Source organism: Lissotriton vulgaris, chromosome 11 (genome assembly GCF_964263255.1).
Source record: "Lissotriton vulgaris chromosome 11, aLisVul1.2, whole genome shotgun sequence".
In the NCBI taxonomy this organism is placed as follows: domain Eukaryota; kingdom Metazoa; phylum Chordata; class Amphibia; order Caudata; family Salamandridae; genus Lissotriton; species Lissotriton vulgaris.
In genome coordinates this window covers 853,551,907-853,573,893 of record NC_141699.1, presented here as the reverse complement: position 1 = coordinate 853,573,893, position 21,987 = coordinate 853,551,907, and positions in this window count along the sequence as shown.

Below are 21,987 nucleotides of genomic sequence, written 5' to 3'. Positions count from 1 at the left end.
TGTGGCTGGAGCATTACATCGCCTGAAGGGCACAACAGTATACTCAAATAAACTTAGTCCTAAAGGTGGTTTTCCATTCATCGCCTTCTCATACACAGATTAATTGGTGAGCTCTCCGTAAATCTACTTTTGTGTAAATGGTGTATTTTCTGACCCGATCAAGAAGTATCGGAATCAACAGAAAAAGATAGCGATTCTTAATAGTCAACTTATTGACCACCCTATAATCAAAAGATACCCTCCACTCTCATTCTTGTTGGGTTCAAAGAAGAGTGGGGAAAACACAGGTGATGTGGAGTGGCAATAAAACCAATCTCTAGTATTTCATCTAGATATTTGTGTATATTTTGCCTGCGGTGCCTCTGATCTTTGGAGTGAATCTCCCTGCTGAGTTCCATGCTACTGGCTAGTTCCCACAGCGCCAGTGTTCACTTGAAGATGTTGTAATTTGTAATTGTTTTTTGCATAGCCCTAATCACCGGCAGGTCCCTAAGCGCTTAGGGGGAATTGTCAGAGGTCGTGGGCAGATGTATGGCCTCACAGTGTGGTACATTTAGACAGTGCCCAGTGCCTACCTAAACAGGAGCGTTTTAAGTTCCTTGTCCCTTCATCGCAGCACATTGTGTCCAGTCAGTGAACCATCATTGCCATCCTGATCCGCTTTGGGTGTGAGTGTTGTCCTCAGTTACTGCTGTGGAATCCCTGGCATTTGTGTGTGGATCGCCCTGCAGATCTCCTTGCTTTCTGCTGTTTCCTTCAGTGTCAGTGTGCCCATCACAACGTTCCTCGCCTCCTTATCGCGGCGCTTCAGTTACTGTCAGCACGGCGCACCAACCTCCGGTGAACCGGCTCCTGCTGCGGCACTGGGTATTATGACAACGTTGTTTCCTTCAGCACATCAGCGGTGTTAATTGCAGCCTTCGTGACGATGCCTCCTGGCTTCCTCATGTGGAGATTTATATCCAGTCAGCACACCAGCGTCTGTGAGGTTTAGCCTTCTGTGTCTCAGCCTCCTCTAGGCGGTCCTGTCATTAGTCCCTCATACTGGCACCATTCCCCTGCTGCCTTCCTTGTGAGGGAAGAATTGTCTTGTTACCAGTACCCTGTCAACATTCAACGCATGTTGTGAAGATTCTGCAAGTAAGATTTTTTTATCCTACTCTATTGATACCTCTTCTACAATTACTGGGTTGGGAACCTCAGTCATCGGTGACACTCACCTTAAGGATTCTTCAGCTGTATACATGTTCCTGTGTGTCATCCTACAGCGGTGATACACACACCATTCTCCTGTGAACCTTTTTTTCCTGGCATATGCTCCTTCCTATCTCCGGTGACACGCTCACCTCATGGCGTGCCAGGTACTTTCAAAAATTCATCACACCCCTCTCAAGCTTGGCATTCCTTCTTGTCCTACCATTGCTACGTGCCCACGCCTTTGTCACTTACCTCTCCTTTACCTTCTACACCATGGGCACCCTGGGCCTATGTCAACCACCATCCTTCCTAAGTGACAGTGGAGACCCCGAAATTCACTGGGAGGATTGGACCAAACTATATGAGTCGTATTTAATTGCCATTGGGGGAGAAACATTTTCAGCGATGCGCAAATGACACATCCTGTTGCATAATTTAGGAGTCCATGGTTGCAAATTGTACAAAACTCTGCCAGAACCAGATTTGGAAGATGATGATGACTCTGATGCATATGATATTACCCTCAGGAAGCTAAAAACACATTTTGGGGACAAAGTCAAAGTAGTCCTCAGAAAAAAAATTAGTCTAGCAACAACTATATTGCGGCTTTGAGAGGACTCACTCAATTGTGTGAGTTCGGTGAACTAAATTATTCCCTCATAAGGGACCAACTTGTCAGGTGCACGAACAGTAACAGAGTAAAGGAAAAACTGCTTGCAAAAAACCCCATACAGAGAGGCAATTTCTTTAGCGCAGTCCATTGAGCATAGAGCAAAATGCATAAAAGAAATGAAAGTTATGGAAGAAGTAGTGGCTTTGGTCCAAGTAGAAGTTTCAAACTGTGAAGTGCTCAAAGTGAGAAATAAAGAAGTCACAAAAGAGGTACCTGTCACCAAATCCACCAAAGAAGTGCATGGTATTAAATGTTTTAGATGTGGCAGTAGCAATCATTTAGCCAACAGTCCTTTCTGTTCAGCGTGTGGTGTCACATGTAAGAAGTGTAACAGAAGAGGACACCTCGCCAGGATTGTAGAGATGGAGAAAGTTCTACCGTAAAAATGGTCAGTGTAGAAAATGAACTACCTGCAAATTTGTTTTCCAGATAAAGGCAATGATGGGTCTACCAAACCTAATGATCCCAAATGTACAGTGCTTATTGACAATAAGCCTGTAGAAATGTATGCAGAATTCTGCACCTCATTCACGCTAATGAATCTTATGGACTTTGAGAATTCAATGAGATGCACAAAGTTAGAGCTAAGTACACCTGATATTTCACCTGAAGGGTACACCAAAGACCCCATTCCCCTTGTAGGCATGGTAAAGGTACACATAGGCTTCCAGGGGAAATCTACGGTGGGTAAGGTGTATGTGGTTGAGAGTGGAACTAATCTCCTGGGCTGGCAATACCAGAAAGAGTTAGGTATTATACTTGACCCTAACAACAAAGACCAAATCATTTTCGTGGAAACTCCCAACAGCAACAGCCTTCTACAAGTTGCTTTTCCTGATCTTTTTGCAGACAGGTTAGGCAGGTTGAAGGACTTTCAGCACAAGATTAAAGTCAGACAGGGAGCCAAACCCGTTGTTCGCAAAACCCGGCCAGTCCCTCTCCGTAAGTATGGGCGAAATGCGTGAATTCACGGTATGCGTATTCGTGCGAAAACGAATTTGCGATCCGCAAAATCTGCGAATTTGTGGATTTGTTTTGCGTGTTCGCAGGGTTTTTTGCATATTCGCGGACCGCTTGCAGTGCACCGACCGCGAAGTTGCCCATGCGGTCGTACATGGGCGCGGCCATCTTGTGCGCGTTGCGCATTTCCGTTTCCCGGCGGTATTGGCAATCTCGCGTTGTGTGTGGCGAGCTATTACGAGTTCACGCAAGTTTTTGCGTGCTCGCGGGGGAAATATTGCACAAACTTACCCACGCGGTCCTCAATGGGCGCGGCCATCTTGTTTTTCATTCATTGCTATGGTTCTGGGCCTGGCTTTTCTATCCTCTTGTAATCTTTCCAATCCTTTGTTTCTTTGAACTTTTGTTTGCTCTTTTTTGCTCATTATCTATCTCTCTATTTGTCTAGATCTGTATTTTGTGTTTTCTTCAACTTTTTGTTACTTTAATAACTACTTTTTTTGTTTAGCTCTCTCTTTTATTTTATTTCTTTCTTTCCCCTATTCTTTTCTTCTTTCGGCCAGGACCATGGCAAAGGGAGATGGCAAATCAAAGGGGAAGGGTCCCGCACCCTGTAGCCTGCTCCCTTGCGGGCCTTTGAGTGGAGTGGATGTAGTGGCCAGGGAGGTTTTTGCCGCAGTGGAGGTGGCTGCCCTGATACTTTTTGTTCTGCATCACCTCCCTAAGACCGTGGCAGCAGGGGGCAGGCCCGGTCAAGGGTATGGCCTCCGGGAGCGTCGCCAGCGGTGGAATAAGGTGTGCCGGGTCATGCGGAGGGAGTCGGGGGTCCGGCGCACCTACGACCAAGCGACGCACCGGTGGGCTGACGTCCTCGACCGGGAGCAGGACCTGCTCTACTTGCTAGGTGTGGAGATCCCTGGCCTTGGTGAGTAGCTATTTAATAACTATTTTGTATTATTCTGCTCTGTGTTATATTGCTAATATATGTTTTACCCGAAGAGCAAGAATGCTGCCTATTCGATTACATTGCAGGTAAAATAGTGTTTAAATAGCTTCTGTGATTGCAGGTGCTCGCCTCTTCAGTGGTGTTGCTACTATGCTTACTTGTTTGCAACTTTGTGATCATTTGGCCTGAGAATATGTATGAGTGTAGTACTTTATAGAACTACGTAATGCTAGAGAGACTAGAGACTCAAGTCTAGTCCATCCTTTGTACTCCTGCTGCCACTAAGAAGAAGAGATAGTGATGGATTGATGGGTTGAGTATATTATGACTTGTTATTAGTAGTAGTACGACATTTTTTAGTTCTCTGCAATCATGATGACAGACTGTGTCTGTCACGTCGCGTGCTGCTGAGTGCCGGCAGTCGTAGTAGAACCTTTTTGTTGTTGGTTTAGTTAGTGATTTACATAACTTTCCAAGTAGACGGTCTGCGAATCCAGCAATACTGTACTAATAGTATCCTCCTAGTTGACCAGATCAGATAGGTCAATACTCGTAGTGCAATTGTTGCTAATTTGTTTCCCCAAGATAATTTTAGATTGTGGTAAAAGAAATCAAATATTTCAAAAAAACAATCATCCATGTTGTGTTTCTTTATTTCATGATCATCAGCACCTCCCAGGGGCAAGGCGACTAGCACCATTGAGACTCCGGTGGAAGAAGGTGGACAGTTACAGGATCGGTCCCTTGCAGGCTCTTCTGCTGGCCCCAGTAAGTTGTTCTATTGTTATATTAATACTTCTACTTCCCTAACTTTTACAGCTCCTATTCATTACAAACTGTTTCCTAATTCTATTTTTTACAAAATAGTCTTTGATCTTCTTCAAATCTAGACTACTTTCTACATTCTTATCCTGCCTCTACCATCACTCTCTGTGCTAATACTATTTACGATTATGAGTCGGTCTGTGTAGGTAGCTAAGCTTGCCCAGTCGGCAAATGGTGTTAAACAAAACTCTGATCCAGCAATAGCTCTAGGCACTGAGTGCAGTCATCTGGGTTGCCCTTGCTGTTTATTCCAGTCTTCTTAATGTAAGTGCTTTGACAATTTCCAACAACAAAATGTCAATGTTTACACCAAGAAAACGGTAGCAGTTGACTTTTTGATTTGCTAGGAGCACATACCATACCACTAGTGTTTCAGGGACTATTCTGCACATAAAGAAGTATAGACAAAAGAAATAGGACATTATTAATGCTAGGTGCAGTTCGACTTTCCACATACCTCAATCCGAACAGAAGTTGAACCCCCAATCCCCTGACCGACTATCTAGTGTGTCTGACCAATGATTTGACGACCCAGAAGAACAGAAGAAGAGTCCCGGCCTATCGGAGTCACTGAAACATGACTGCCAAGTGCAGTAGTTCAAACCCTTCCGCTCACTCACTCGTGAACGAAAAACACACAGTGTTTGTTAGTTTTAAAGTTTTATTTTCAATTAAGAAATGAAAAAAATATTTCTTTATTTTTAATAGCGTAGTATTCGGATCGAGCACTGCTGATAGATGACGTTAAAGTTTAAACAACATTCCCATGAATCAAATTACTTTAACGTAATAGTTAACAGACACATTAAATTATTAGAATCACTGTGAGGGAGCCCCCACCTTCTTTAAAGTACCTAAAGTACTGCTGGTGATGACTTACTAGTAGTTGGTGAATCGTCCTGTTGGCAGAAGGGCAATGTAATCTTCTTTCTGTAATTAGAAAAATGGTGCACTTTAAGCAAGCATTCATCAGTTGTCCTAAGAAGTGTAGCATTTAATGGAATAAGCATATAAAAAGTTAACACCCTCCCCAAAACCTTTACTTTTTTTCAATCCCAGTAATAAAAAATGTGTTATGTAACATTTTCTTCCATTATGAGATGAAATAGGGGGTTGTATATGGCATCTGAAAATATGACATGTTTTTTCTAGACGTCACAACATCTGATGCGGCGCAGATGACCACCAGGGCCGGGGCCAGCAGTGAAGAGGGCTCCACTCTAGGGGCGGATGCGGCGGCGCCACCAGGAGGAGGTGGGGGGGAAGGCTCAGCGGCGGCAGACGGTGGTAAGTTATTATACTTCTTACTTATTGAAATTTTTGAGTAGGCACGCAAAGGAGTGTATGATGTACTGTACAGTACACAGTACACTAGTACAAGTACACTGTACTGTTAAGAACAGTTGCTAATTTAGAACTACTTTTTTGGTTATCACGGAGAAGGCAGTCAACCTTGACTTGTAATAGCATTAGCAGCTTTACTTCTCGTGTAAGCAATGGCCCCCTCTATTTGACTTCAACTCAGCTGGCAAACTTTTATCGTGAAGCCAAGTCATATCAGATGTACTTTAGGGATGTGAAGAACGAAAAGTGAAAGAAGGGTGAAACGAAGGCCAGAGGAGTCGTAACATTTATGCTTGTAAAGAATATTGTTTTTTTAAATGCAAGTCAAGAGAAGAAGACGGTGGTTTCCAAAATATAATGAAAAGGGTGTTAGTTGGTTGTTGAGAAAAAGAAAACTTCGTACATTTGAGACATTAAGAAGAATGATAGACGTACTTTGGAAGCGTGGTGTTATCTTCTTTTTCCTGATCGATAGCAGAGTTGTATGATGTAGTAGAGCAGACGCTGAGTGGATGAAGATTGTTACTTTTAACAGCATGTCCGTGCCAGAGTAGCAAAGCAGAGGAAATCCAAATACTAGAATTTGTGATTGTTCACAAATACTCCCTGCCTTGACTAACAGTAAAGTACTTTACTTTGCAAGCACAGCATCTATTGTGTATGGATTGTATAGTTGACAACATTATATCAAGTCAAGTTCCTTCCTCCGCCAATTATGGGTACCACACTCACTCCCTATGTTAATAATTTTATTTCAGCTGTATCATGGGTGGACTATCGCTGTAGAGCACTCAATCTATCAAAACAAAGCACCTAAAGGCATCCATCATATAACCAAAGATCATGTGATCGGCAGGATAATGATATATGATCAGAATTGAATAATCTTCATTCTTCTTTTGTAGTAGTCAAGGCCCGGGGGGGCAGTGCGAAAGATATCATTACATTGAGCAGTAGCCCTTGATGTAACCGAGTATGGCCAGTGGCAGAGCCACCCCTATAGAAAAGTAAGAGCTTCCTATCCCCACCTGCATGTACTGCTTAAAGTACTGCAAGTCTGCGTCATCATAGCTTGTGTCTTTTTTTCTTGGGTGCAAGCTGAGTGAGCTGCCATGCCGGCTACCACAAGTTCACGTACCAGTAATTTCTTTTGCAAAACAAGAGAAAAAAACAGAAGACTTTTTTAGTACTCTCTGACTATGTATGTATTAGTGAGTCCATCCCTAGTCCTGCTAATGGAATTCCTGAAACTCCCAGTAATGTCACAGGCCTACAAAGACTGCGGAAAGATACATGCCAAAATGTTATACCCAGAACTACGCTGGCCCAGAACTAGATGGCCCAGAACCACGCTGCCAGACTGATCTTAAGCCAACCTAGATGGCAGCCTGCCACCCTTCTACTCAGGAAACTACACTGGCTCCCCTTGCCTCAACGCTTCACCTTCAAAATAGGCTGCCTGATTTTTAAATCCCTGCTCTGCAAAGCCCCAAGTTCATAGACAATCTGATAGTCAGGCACACCCCTACCCGCAACTTACGTTCAGCCTACCTTTCACTTCTTCACACTCCCTCCTTTAGACGTAAGCACACGGGAGGCTGCAGATTTGCCACACTTGCTCCTTGTCTCTGGAACTTCTTCCCCCTCGATATCCGCCCGGATCTCATGAAATTCAGAAGAGCACTTAACACTTGTCTCTTTCAGCAAGCTTACAACTAAGGTCCTCTCCAGCTACACACTCTGTCTCTTCTATAGCGCCATGAAATCAATCGGTGTAAGTGCACTTTACAAATCATTTTAACATAACATAACATAACATAATACTGTGTTTGCTAATTACTGGTGTTACTGCGAGTCAACTTTCCGTTGAATTATTTTGACTTTATGTTAAAGATTATTGGCTACAGTATTTTTCTTTCTTTCTTCATATAGATGTTACTCCGAAAAAGCTCACCTGAAAGGAGATGGCTGTCCAGGCCAGGGCCAGTAAGCTGGAGGCTATTTGTGCCAAGTATTGGCGGCTGTGGGCTCGGGATCAGGAGGAGGAGACAGCAACCACTGCATCCTCCTCCAGTGCCCCCGTGTCCACCAGCCAGAAGCCTCCAGCCAAACGGAGCCATGGCCCGACAGACTCCCGCTACCGCCGCACAGCAGCAACACAATCAGCTGCCCCCCCAGAGCCTGGATGGTACTTCAGCGCCGCCACCGTAAAAGAGTGGAGTACCTGGAGCGGTTGGCCGAAAAACATCAGCGCCAGCTCCGAGACCTCCGCAGAGAGCTGCGGGACGTGCAGCAACAGCTGTCCACACTACGCCACCAAGTAACAGTCCCTTGCCCCTTTTTTAAAGACTGTTGGGGGGGTGGGAATTGGGCATTTGGGAAAGGGGACTTTTGGACTTTTGGACATTGGTTGGGGTTAGGCATAGGGGTGAGTTGGGTTATTTTATTTTATTTTTCGACTACATGAATATATTTCCTAATAATTATTTTTCATATAAAAACATAGTATACGCGTTCATGTTATTTTGTGTGGGGGTGGGCGGTGGTTACTGGTCGTTTGGTTTCTTTCAACTTACCAGCATGAATGAAACATCTAGTTCTGAAATGTACCAAAGTGCCAGTAACCGAGTCAGTGAATTCAGTAGCCCTACTAGTACTTTATTAGTAGTACTGGTAGTCTCTGCTCTCCTCCCAGTCCTAGCCCATTATTCAACCTCTCCAAAATGCTTATCTTACCTGTGATTCGTGTTTGAGAATAGGGGTAGCCACAGGGCTGCCTGCATGGCAAATGGTGATTAAGGTTGGTTGTTGACTTGAATCCTCGATGGATGAAATATCATTGTTGTGCTGGTAGTAGTAGTGGTACACACTGGCAGTAGCAGCATATGAAAAAAATGGAAATGAAACATTGGGTGGCCTGAGCGTAGCATTAGAAACAGTATGATAGATAGTACACTATAGAACAGTGCCAAAAATTGTAGCCTAAGCAGTGCTAAAGTATTCTAAATATAAGCAATAGTTTCGTGGACTATGGCTACTATAAGAAATATTATGAAAGCAAAGGATACTTAAACATAATAATTAACCATTTGATTTGTCATGTGTACAAGCATGATGTTTGATGCACAATCCACAATGTCGCACATGAAATTCCATTTTCCAACATTTTTCTGGTGCTTAGACCTTAACCTCCCCTGCAAGTGTGTGGAATTTCTAGTTGTCATAGTCATACCAGAATGAAAAACCACACAGCCCGGGGGAAGAGGGTTAGGGTTTTTGAAGATTGGATGGGAATGGGGTTTTTTGGGAAAAGTTTTGTGGAGAGAAGAAAAAAAACACTGCATGGACAAACAGCAAATGAAGAGAAACACATTTTTGGATTCAAAGACATCCATAAATCTTTTACGGGACATAAAGGTAGTGCACTACTGTATGCATGAAGTTGTTTGCTAAACGGATGGTTCGGTTACTGAAATGTTGTACTTACTACATCTTATTAGTAAGTATGAGGAAACAATTTGACATTGACACTAGTACAGGGCTGCATTAATTACTCAATTTCACTTGCCTTTCTGCCCTCATAGAGAATAAACACTTATTATTAGTACATTAAATTAGTTATAAAAATAGCAAAGAAACGTATGAAATAGCTGGAGAGAGGACTTTGAAGCAGAGAACAAAGAAACGCACCTGGTCACATTCATAGAAGTTAATGTTTTTTTACAAAAATAACATTTAAAAGATAAGGAGAAGTTAAGAGAGAATTCTGTAACTTTATGTTGTAGTTGTCCTGTTGAATTGGTGAAGGTGCATGCATCCACCCATTCCTCTTATTCACGATATACTCCACCATTCCATCTTATGCTCCGTCGATCAATATTGGTGACCAGACACACTGTCCACTGGCTGCCTGGTGATGAGTAATTGCGGATTGCGTCTGAGTTCAGCGTTTGTTCCATGGCACATGGTAAAAGCCGTCCTGTAATTTTTTTTTTTTTAAAGTAGACCTTTATTGTACATTCGTACAATGACACAGCATAAAGCCTACAACCCCATGGGCCGGCCGCGTTGTACATATCATCTGGTCTGTTTTGCTAGTGAACACAGCCATTTAGCCGATATCCCTGGGGTCTGGCGGCGCATTGAACTATGGTGTACATATTGTAAACATTCCGTGTATTGGATATTCCATAGGTCTAACATTTTCTTATTTTGTGACGTTGCAAAGTGAGTTATATGTTAACTTGTAATAAACTTTCACGTTGACACTTAACACAATAAGAGTTCTATAAACATTTCTAAATATATCATCATCCACGACCCGGTTCACAGTCACTGCTTCCAGAACGAGGTGTCCTCACCTCTTCTAATGTGGGCAACAGGTTAGCACTTTCAGTCCCATTCCCCCTCAACCTCTTCATCCGAGCTAGCATCATCGTCTTCTGGTAATGGGTCACATAGGTCCCCCCTATACTTATTCCACCAGGACAGACTCCGTTCCATTTACGGGGGCAGGCTCTATTTACACACACCGCCCGTTCCGTAAACATTAACATGTCCATGTTCCTGCTCCATTGTGCCAACGTGGGCAATTCGGGGGCTCCCCATTTTTGCGCTATGTCCCGTTTCGTCACCATGATGGCCAAGGTGCCCCATGTTAGTCCGTACCTAGACAGATCATTTGGGTCCCAAATGTTTCATAGGCATTTACGTGGTTTAGGTGTCAGTGATACCCCCAGTGTTTGAGACATTGTACGCATCACCTGACACCAATATTACGCTATCAGCGGGCATTCCCAGAGGGTATGGAATAATGTACTCTCCCCCCCACAACCCCGAATACAGTAAGGGTGAGCAGCTCTGTTTAGTTTGTGTAGTGTGGTTCTTGTATAATAGATGTGGTGTAGGATTTTCAACTGTACTAGCTTAAGCTTGGCTGAGATACCCACTTCCCTCGGGGATGCCAGCGCCTCATTCCATTCCGTCTCGTCCATGTCGCCTATTTACTCCACCCATTTGTCGCGTAGTTTCAATGTGGGGTCCGTCTGGTTGCTCAGCAGTTTTTTGTAAGTAAGGGAAGTGGCGCTACGCTGCATATAATCCGTCCAGCGGTATTGCCTGCAGTAGTGCGTATCGTATCTGTACGTAGCCTATAAGTTTCATTGGGGCCCAAGTTATATTGTTGCTGAAGAAGGGAGAACGGGACAACCGTACCCTTGTCCCACAGATCTCCCATCGTCGATATACCAATGTTGTCCCATTGTGTAAACCCTTTACTGCGTCTCAGCTGTCCCAATGCCTTAGTGTCCCAAAGCAGGTTGAGTTTTGTAATGATCCCCTTCCATCCTAGCTTCGCCTGTACCGCATGCCACAGCATGGCTGTGTGTTTTGTGGGGCCTATCAATTGTGTTGCCTGATCTCTGTTGTAGAGCACTGCAAGCATTGTGTCTGTACCTAGCTGAGTCCTATCTGCTCTGTATGCTGGGTCATCTCGGGGGGCATGAACCCATTGGTTGATGGTTTTGAGTTGGGCGGCCCAATAGTATAGTTGCAGATTTGGTAACGCAATCCCCCCCTCGTACCAGCTTCGGTTCAGTTTGACATGGGCAATACGTGCCGGTTTGTTACTCCATAGTAGTTTGGACACTAGGGTTGCTACTTGCCGGAAGTATCTCGGCGGGACAGGGTAGGGTGAATTTTCTAGGGCATAGAGGAATCTCGGGAGAGCCATCATTTTATAGAGCGCCGCTCTACCGAGGAGCGTCAAGGGCAACGAGGCCTAGTGCTTGACGTCATTCCGGAGCCGGGCCATGGGTGGAGTCAGGTTTTTATCGAAGCAATCTGTTTGATTATCCGTTATGTGGATCCCGAGGTATTTAAACAATGATGTGGTTAGCTGCAGTGGACAATGTGCGCCGAGCTGGGGCGCAGGCCCCCGCAGAACGTAGATGATAGATTTGGACCAGTTGAGAGTGTATCCCGACAAGGTCCCGTATTCATCACACAATGCCAATAGGGCTGGTACACCCCCGTCCGGCTCCATCAAATACACCAGCATATTGTCGGCATATAAGGACACATGATCTTCCCAACCCTCTTTGTAGTCAATGCCCTTCAACAATGGTGTAGTTCTAATTAGTATCGCCAGTGGTTCTAGGACCAGGGCGAACAATAAGGGAGAGAGGGGACAGCCCTGTCTGGTTCCTCTCGCCATTGGATTGTACGTGAAATGTGACCGTTGGTTGTAACATGCAAAATCGGGTTATTATATAGAAGGCGCACCCATGCTATGCACTTAGGGCCAAAACCCATAAGTGTCAGGACTGCGAAGAGGTGCCCCCATTCCACCATGTCAAACGCCATCCTGGCATCTAGGGAAAGGATCACCACTGGTTGCGTTAATGACGGTGCTCGTGCCATCACTCCATGCACTCGTCTAAGATTGAGAGCCGTGCTTCTATTTGGCATGAAGCCAGACTGATCTGGGTGCACTAGTGATGGGAGATGGGTCAGTAATCTCGTGGCCAACAATTTTGCAAGAATTTTGGCTTCAGCGTTAAGGACAGAGATTGGGCGGTATGATGCGCAAGCCGTCTGTGGCTTACCAGGCTTCGGGATCGCCACTATGGTAGCTGTCCGCTGATCGAGCGGGAGTACTGCTTTCTCCTGGCTCTCCGTGTACATATCCAATAACGGCGGGCCGAGTGTCTCTGACATGAGTTTACCACTCAATGGGGATCCCATTCGGTCCCACCGTTTTCCCTGATTGCATAGCGTGAATTGCTAGCTGTATTTCCTCAATAGAGAGGTCAGCTTCCAAATCATGGGCTGCTTCTCGTGTAAGGGTTGGGATCTCTATGCGGTTTAGAGCGTTCAAGGCTTGACTTTCTATAATTACCTGTTCTGGGGTATAGACCTTCTCAAAGTGGTCTGCCAGTGTGTTTACAATTTCTTCGGGGTTTGTCTGTAGGTGACCTTCACTATTGTGCAGTTGCTGGATGCCTCTAGTGCTCCCTCCCTTCCTGTCTAGCCAGGCCAACATTTTCCGGGCTTTGTCACCCACCTCATATATTTTACGGGCCGTTGCTGAGATATTGTCAAGGACCCGCAGTCGCATATGTTCCCAATATCTCTTCTGGCATAGCTGCAACGTGTGAGCCCTATCTACTGTGGGGTCCGCCGCATGGGACACGATAGCTGCGTCTTTGTGTTTTTTTGTGCCCCGCGTTGGAGGCCATCGCCTGCCCGCGGAGAACAGTCTTATATGCTTCCCATAGAGTGGAGGAGGAGGGTACCGAATCCTTGTTTTCGGCAAAGTATAGCGTTGTCTCTTTCTTCAGTGATTTCCTAATGCCTGGGATTTTCAAATAGTTGGGGAATATGGGGTATATTCTCTTACCTGTCTTTTCCTGACTGGATAATGTCAACATGATCAGTGAGTGGTCTGATATGCCCCGTGGCTGTATTTCGATGGTGTCGATGGCCCGCACAACGTCCCCCAACCCCAAGAAATTGTCGATACGTGATAAGCTGTTGTGTACGGTCGAGTGATAAGTGTATTGCCTCACGGTCGGGTGTTTGTGGCGCCAGATATCTATTAACCCCATGGCCTCCAGGAATCCACGGAGGCTGGTGGGACCAGATAGTCTTGTCCTAACTGGGAACTTATCCAGTGTCGGATCCATCAGTGCGTTAAAGTCACCTCCGATGAAGGTATCACCCGCCGGAAGGTTTAGAAGAAATTCTCCTAATGCCGGTAGGGCCACTGTGTGATGCGCCGGCGGGATATAGACTGAAATTATATTCAGAGGTCGACCCTCCCATTGTCCGTGTATCGCAGCAAAACGGCCCTGATAATCAACTTTGTGGTGCAGGAAAATGAAAGGGGAGCTTTTCTTTAAGAGGATACCCGTCCCCCTGGAGCCAGAAGTAAATTCCGAGTGTGCCATCATTATGTACCGTCTGCGATCTAGTGCTCTACAGGCGCTGCCAGTGATGTGTGTTTCCTGCAGTAGTACCAAATGTGGGCTCTGGCGCTTGATCGCCTGTAACACCAATCCTCTCTTAATTTTATCTCCCAGGCCCCATACGTTCCAGGTCATTACCTTAAGTGCCGGAACTGCTGTCCGCTGCATTACGCCGTTACCGGCGGTATCTTGTGAGAGTTGTGACATCTTGAAGTGGTGTAGACTGAGACCTTCGTGCGTCCCTCAACCACACTGTGAGCCTAGTGTCCCAGTGAGTGGCGTGTATGTGTCTCTCATCGTGTCGTGTCTTTGCGTGTAGAACTTGAACCATAACCAAAGGAATCCCCCTCCCCGCCCCCCTTCCTACTACACGGACATAGAACTGCCCGCCTCCCCAACTCAGCTGAGTGCACATTCCCGTCCCAACCCATTGTACTTGCTTGTGGGGGTAAAGAGTTCTGTTGGGCCAGCAGCCCCATCCGCCCTCTTCTGCTTCTTCCTGCCAGGAGTCCAAGGGCAGCACGTCTAGCTGGTTACATTATTGGTGTCTGAGCTAATTCTGTCTGGACTTCAGGAGCCATGCTGTTGTTCATCATCGCCCAGTCCCGTCTCAGAGGTGTTGTCTTGGTTGCGTTCGGGTGACGTCTGCGAACTCCTTAGGATCTCCGGTCGCTGGTGTCGGTGGCCTCTGCCCGTTTGCCGATGTGCCTCTACTTGCCGCCAGCCCTCCAGCCATTCCCGTGCCGCTTCAGGGGTATCGAAGAACCACGTTTTGTGATTGTCCCCTACTCGCAGTTTCGCCGGGAATAGCATTGAATAGGGCAATTCCTTATCTCGTAGGGTCTTTTTTACATTTGTGAAAGTTTTTTGACGGCGGGCCACTTAGGCCGTATATTCTGGAAAGAACGCAATTGTGGCGTTGTGTATTTTGATAGGTGGTGAATTCCGTGCTGCCTGGAGTATGGCATCCCTATCTCGGAAGTTGAAGAGCGTCGCCAATACCGGCCGTGGTGTAGCCCCCGGCTTCGGTGCTCCGTGGGGGACCCTATGCGCCCTCTCTATGGAGAAGAAGTGGGAGAGGCCCTTGGGCTGTAGTTTGGTCTTGATTAGGTCTTCAATATAGAGATCCATTGCTTGCTTGCCTTCCGATTCTGGTATTCCCAGGATTCGTATGTTGTTTCGCCTGGACCGTCCTTCCTGTTGTCCAGTTTTTCTTGGAGCTTCTTGGTGACTGCGTCCATACGTTCCATAGCCAATTGCAATTCGGAGGTGTCCTCCACCAAGGACTTGGTGACCACCTCCACCTGTGCCACTCGTTCCGTCATTTTATGCAAGTCTGCTCTCAGCAGGCCAACGTCTGTTGAGATGGATCCCACCGTAGTCTGGACATTGGATAACGTTTTCATTAGGTCTTCCAGCGTTACCTTTTTGGCGCCGTCACTCTCTGGGCCCTTTCCCGTGGAGGTACGTCCCTCCGACTGCTGCGTGGTGGCCTTGTCATAGGCAAACATGTCTAGGCGTGCCTGCGCCGTGTTATTCCTGGAGCCTCTGCCCGACATGGCTGCCACCTTCACCGCGTCGCTGAGCGTGACTGTTTTTGCTGCAGGAGCGATGGTCTATCAAGTGTCTCAGGGCTCGAGTCACTATCAGCGTTATCGCGATGCGTAGTTTGAAGCCTTCCTGGGAACGGGGGACAGGATGGCGTTGTGCCTCAAGGTCTTCACAACCTCATAGGCTAGAGCGCTGTGATGGAGTATCCAGGCCAGTCTTCTGGAGGCATGCGTCTCTGTGTCATGACCATGTTAGCCTTGTAGGCTTCATGTGTATAGCCGCCCAAGTGCTCCGCTGCTCGTATGTGTAGCGGCCCGCCTTTAATCCTGTACTCAAGCCCCGACTGTTATAAAGCGCCACCGGCACATATGCAGTTCCTAAAGTTCTTTCACCCGGCTCCCAGGGAGGCGGCGCCTCAGTCAGTTAGGTGCCCCCCCGCGTCACCAAAGCAATAAGTGGTACACAGTTCCTGGTATTAGGCCGCTGTGACGTCGTGAAATGCTCTCTGCGTGGCACCGCACCTCTCCAGGCCCTCCACGTGTGCCCACCGCCTCGTGGCGTTCCGCTATTTATACGTGTTCTATGGGGTGGGGAGGGGCAGATACGATCGCGGGCAGCACTATGCGGGGGAGAGCATACCTCTCTCCGCCTTACCCCAAGTCCGGTGGTTGCGCGCCGCTCTCCCTGAAGCCAGGGCTACTCTCAAGGCGTCCCCAATACTGATGATGCCTGTGGGGGCGAGCAGGCGGTTCTTCACTCAGGGGGCACAGGATCGGTTAAGCCCCGGACTCCGCTCCGCCTCTTTGTGTGTATTTTCGCGGCCTGTTCCTCCCAGTGGCGACTTCCGGCAAATGTCCCCGTGCAGCTGCCACTTCCGCCCGGGCTGTTGGGTATGCAAGTCCGGTGCAGCCAAGTCGTCTAAAGGTCAGCCCTGGTAACTTCGGTCTGTGCTCGGTTGTAGTAGTCGGATCCGCACCGGAGACGATGCGGACGGTGCCTCTCGGTCTCCCCCACCGGAATTAGCCTTCAGAGGTATAAAGACATCGGATTAGTAAACGGATTTAGTGAATGGAGCCGCTTTGGTCACAGAGCTCCTCTGCTACGCAGCCATCTCCGTCGGCTGCTAGCCACGCCCCCTTCCGTCCTGTAATTTTTGATGGGAAAAAAGAGGAAGTGAACCAGTTAAAAAAATGTAAGGTACGCTGTGTAGTGCAAAAATAACACTTTCAGTTTTCAGAGCTTACATTATTATTATACACAATCATCATTACTTCAAAAGTGCGTAACCTGGTTCTCCTTTACAAGGATAGTAATAGTAACTATAGTTGAATTCTGCGGATCCACCATGGATTTCGTTAAAGAAAATTGCAAACAAAATTAGACATTCCCAGGAGTGCTCCCAGACCCCTGAACCCAGTCGGCAAAATGTAGAACCCCCCGAAGGTGCCCCCCAAAAACATGTAATACTGCAACGGGGATGAGCCCTAGTTGACAATTAAGCAAAAAGCGCTTTGAAATTAGGCCCAAATGACCCCTTTTCCACCATGGATTTTCTTCAAAACACTTGCAATGATTATTAGACATTCCCAGGAGTGCTCCCAGACCCCTAAACCCAGTCTCAAAATTCTAGAACCCCACAATAGCCCAGGCAGAAAAGCAATTTTGGTTAAAAAAAAAAAATCACCTTGAATTTTCTTCAAACCACTTGCAATCACAATTACACATTCCCATGAGTGCTCCCAGACCACTGAACCCAGTCTGTGCTAACCCTAACTCCAAATCGTGCCAAACCGCACTCTGCAACTAGGCCCAAACCCCCCTTTTCCACCATGGATTTTCTTAAAAACAAATGCAATCAAAATTAGACTCTGCCAGCAGTGCTCCCAGACCCCAAAACCCACCCCCAAAACCCTAGAAGCCCCCCAAACAACCCCCCAAAAACAGGCAAGTGAGCAAAAATGGAAAAACTTTTTCACCATGGATTTTATTCAAAACACTTACACCAGATATTAGACCTTCCCAGCAATGCCCCCAGACCCGTCAACCCACCAGCAAAAAAGTAGAACACACCCAAACAGGCAAAAAGCAAAAATGCAAAAACTCACACTTAGAAAATTTTAGGCCTACCAGTCAACATCGGTCCAAACGCGCTCTGCAGATAAGCCCTAACTCCCCTTTCCCACCATGGATTTTCTTCAAATCACTTGCCATCAAACTTAGACTATCCCAGCAGTGCTCCCAGACCCCCAGACACCCCCCAAAATCCTAGAACACCCCCAAAAAGCCCCCCAAAATCAGGCAAGTGAGCAAAAATAGAAAAACCTTTTCACCATGGATTTTATCCAAAACACTTGCGCCCGATATCAGACCTTCCCAGCAATGCCCCCAGACCCGTCAACCCACCCGCAAAAAATTAGAAACCCCCAAACAGGCAAAAAGCTAAAATGCAAAAACTCACACTTAAAAAATGTAGAGCCTACCTTCAATTCAGTCCAAACGTGCTCTGCAGCTAGGCCCTAACTACCCTTTCCCACCATGGATTTTCTTATAAACAAATACAATCAAACGTAGACTGTGCCAGCAGTGCTCTCAGACCCCCAGACCCCCTCCCAAAAACCTAGAATACCCCCAAACAGCCCCCAAAAAGACGCAATATTGCTAGGCCTCAGTTTAAATTGTGCCAAAACGCTGTCTGCAACTAGGCCCAAACCCCCCTTTTCCACCATGGATTTTCTTCAAACCACTCGCAATCAAAATTAGACTATCCCAGCAGTGCTCCCAGACCCCTGAACCCAGTCGGCAAAATGTAGATCACCCCCAAGTAGCCCCCTAAAAACATGCAATACTGCGACGGGGATGAGTACTAGTTGAAAATCAAGCAGAAAGTGCACTTTGAAATTAGGCCCAAAAGACCCCTTTTCCACCATGGATTTTCTTCAAAACACTTGCAATGATTATTAGACATTCCCAGGAGTGCTCCCAGACCCCTAAACCCAGTCGCAAAAATCTAGAACTCCCCCAAGTAGCCCTCCGCAGAAAAGCAATTTTGGTAAAAAAAAAAAAAATCACCTCAGATTTTCTTCATACCACTTGCAATCACAATTACACATTCCCAGGAGTGCTCCCAGACCACTGAACCCAGTCGCAAAAATGTAGAACACCTCCAAGTAGCCCCCAGAAAAAATGCGAAAGTGCTAACCCTAACTCCAAATTGTTCCAAACCGCACTCTGCAACTAGGCCCAAACCCCCCTTTTCCACCATGGATTTTCTTCAAAACAAATGCAATCAAAATTACACTCTGCCAGCAGTGCTCCCAGACCCCAAAACCCTAGAAGCCCTCCCAAACAGCCACCCAAAAACAGGCAAGTGAGCAAAAATGGAAAAACTTTTTCACCATGGATTTTATTCAAAACACTTACACCAGATATTAGACCTACCCAGCAATGCCCCCAGATCCGTCAACCCACCCGCAAAAAAGTAGAACACACCCAAACAGGCAAAAAGCAAAGATGCAAAAACTCACACTTAGAAAATTTTTGGCCTACCAGTCAACATCGGTCCAAACGCACTCTGCAGATAGGCCCTAACTCCCCTTTCCCACCATGGATTTTCTTCAAATCACTTGCAATCAAAATTAGACTATCCCAGCAGTGCTCCCAGACCCCCAGACCCCCCCCCAAATCCTAGAACAACCCCAAAAAGCCCCCCAAAATCAGGCAAGTGAGCAAAAATAGAAAAACTTTTTCACCATGGATTTTATCCAAAACACTTGCGCCCGATATCAGACCTTCCCAGCAATGCCCCCAGACCCGTCAACCCACCCGCAAAAAAGTAGAACCCCCCCCAAACAGGCAAAAAGCTAAGATGCAAAAACTCACACAAAAAATTTAGAGCCTACCTTCAATTCAGTCCAAACGTGCTCTGCAGCTAGGCCCTAACTACCCTTTCCCACCATGGATTTTCTTATAAACAAATACAATCAAACGTAGACTGTGCCAGCAGTGCTCTCAGACCCCCAGACCCCCTCCCAAAAACCTAGAATACCCCCAAACAGCCCCCAAAAACACGCAATATTGCTAGGCCTCAGTTTAAATTGTGCCAAAACGCTGTCTGCAACTAGGCCCAAACCCCCCTTTTCCACCATGGATTTTCTTCAAACCACTCGCAATCAAAATTAGACTATCCCAGCAGTGCTCCCAGACCCCTGAACCCAGTCGGCAAAATGTAGATCACCCCCAAGTAGCCCCCTAAAAACATGCAATACTGCGACGGGGATGAGTACTAGTTGAAAATCAAGCAGAAAGTGCACTTTGAAATTAGGCCCAAAAGACCCCTTTTCCACCATGGATTTTCTTCAAAACACTTGCAATGATTATTAGACATTCCCAGGAGTGCTCCCAGACCCCTAAACCCAGTCGCAAAAATCTAGAACTCCCCCAAGTAGCCCTCCGCAGAAAATCAATTTTGGTAAAAAAAAAAAAATTCACCTCAGATTTTCTTCATACCACTTGCAATCACAATTACACATTCCCAGGAGTGCTCCCAGACCACTGAACCCAGTCGCAAAAATGTAGAACACCTCCAAGTAGCCCCCAGAAAAAATGCGAAAGTGCTAACCCTAACTCCAAATTGTTCCAAACCGCACTCTGCAACTAGGCCCAAACCCCCCTTTTCCACCATGGATTTTCTTCAAAACAAATGCAATCAAAATTATACTCTGCCAGCAGTGCTCCCAGACCCCAAAACCCTAGAAGCCCTCCCAAACAGCCACCCAAAAACAGGCAAGTGAGCAAAAATGGAAAAACTTTTTCACCATGGATTTTATTCAAAACACTTACACCAGATATTAGACCTACCCAGCAATGCCCCCAGATCCGTCAACCCACCCGCAAAAAAGTAGAACACACCCAAACAGGCAAAAAGCAAAGATGCAAAAACTCACACTTAAAAAATTTTTGGCCTACCAGTCAACATCGGTCCAAACGCACTCTGCAGATAGGCCCTAACTCCCCTTTCCCACCATGGATTTTCTTCAAATCACTTGCAATCAAAATTAGACTATCACAGCAGTGCTCCCAGACCCCCAGACCCCCCCCCCCAAATCCTAGAACAACCCCAAAAAGCCCCCCAAAATCAGGCAAGTGAGCAAAAATAGAAAAACTTTTTCACCATGGATTTTATCCAAAACACTTGCGCCCGATATCAGACCTTCCCAGCAATGCCCCCAGACCCGTCAACCCACCCGCAAAAAAGTAGAACCCCCCCCAAACAGGCAAAAAGCTAAGATGCAAAAACTCACACAAAAAATTTAGAGCCTACCTTCAATTCAGTCCAAACGTGCTCTGCAGCTAGGCCCTAACTACCCTTTCCCACCATGGATTTTCTTAAAAACAAATGCAATCAAAAGTAGACTGTGCCAGCAGTGCTCCCAGACCCCCAGACCCCCTCCCAAAAACCTAGAATACCCCCAAACAGCACCCCAAAAACACGCAATATTGCTAGGCCTCAGTTTTAATTGTGCCAAAACGCTGTCTGCAACTAGGCCCAAACCCCCCTTTTCCACCATGGATCTTCTTCAAACCACTCGCAATCAAAATTAGACTATCCCAGCAGTGCTCCCAGACCCCTGAACCCAGTTGGCAAAATGTAGATCACCCCCAAGTAGCCCCCTAAAAACATGCAATACTGCGACGGGGATGAGTACTAGTTAAAAATCAAGCAGAAAGTGCACTTTGAAATTAGGCCCAAAAGACCCCTTTTCCACCATGGATTTTCTTCAAAACACTTGCAATGATTTTTAGACATTCCCAGGAGTGCTCCCAGACCCCTAAACCCAGTCGCAAAAATCTAGAACTCCCCCAAGTAGCCCTCCGCAGAAAAGCAATTTTGGTAAAAAAAAAAAAAATCACCTCAGATTTTCTTCAACCACTTGCAATCACAATTACACATTCCCAGGAGTGCTCCCAGACCACTGAACCCAGTCGCAAAAATGTAGAACACCTCCAAGTAGCCCCCAGAAAAAATGCGAAAGTGCTAACCCTAACTCCAAATCGTGCCAAAACGCACTCTGCAACTAGGCCCAACCCCCCCCTTTCCACCACGGATTTTCTTAAAAACACTTTCATTCAAAATTAGACATTACCAGTAGTGCTCCCAGATCCATGAACCCATTCGCAGAAATCTAGAACACCCCCAAGTAGCCCCCTAAAAACATGCGATACTGCTACCAGGTTGAACCCTCACTCCAAATCATGCCAAAACGCACTCTGCAGCTAGGCCTTTACTACCCTTTTCCACCATTGATTATCTTAAAAACAAATGAAATCAAAACTAGACTGTCCCAGCAGTGCTCTCAGACCCCAAAACCCACCCCCAAAAACCTAGAAGCCCCCCAAACAGCCCCCCAAAACAGGCAAGTGAGCAAAAACGGAAAAACTTTTTCATCATGGATTTTACCCAAAACACTTGCGCCCAATATTAGACATTCCCAGCAATGCCCCCAGACCTGTCAACCCACCAGCAA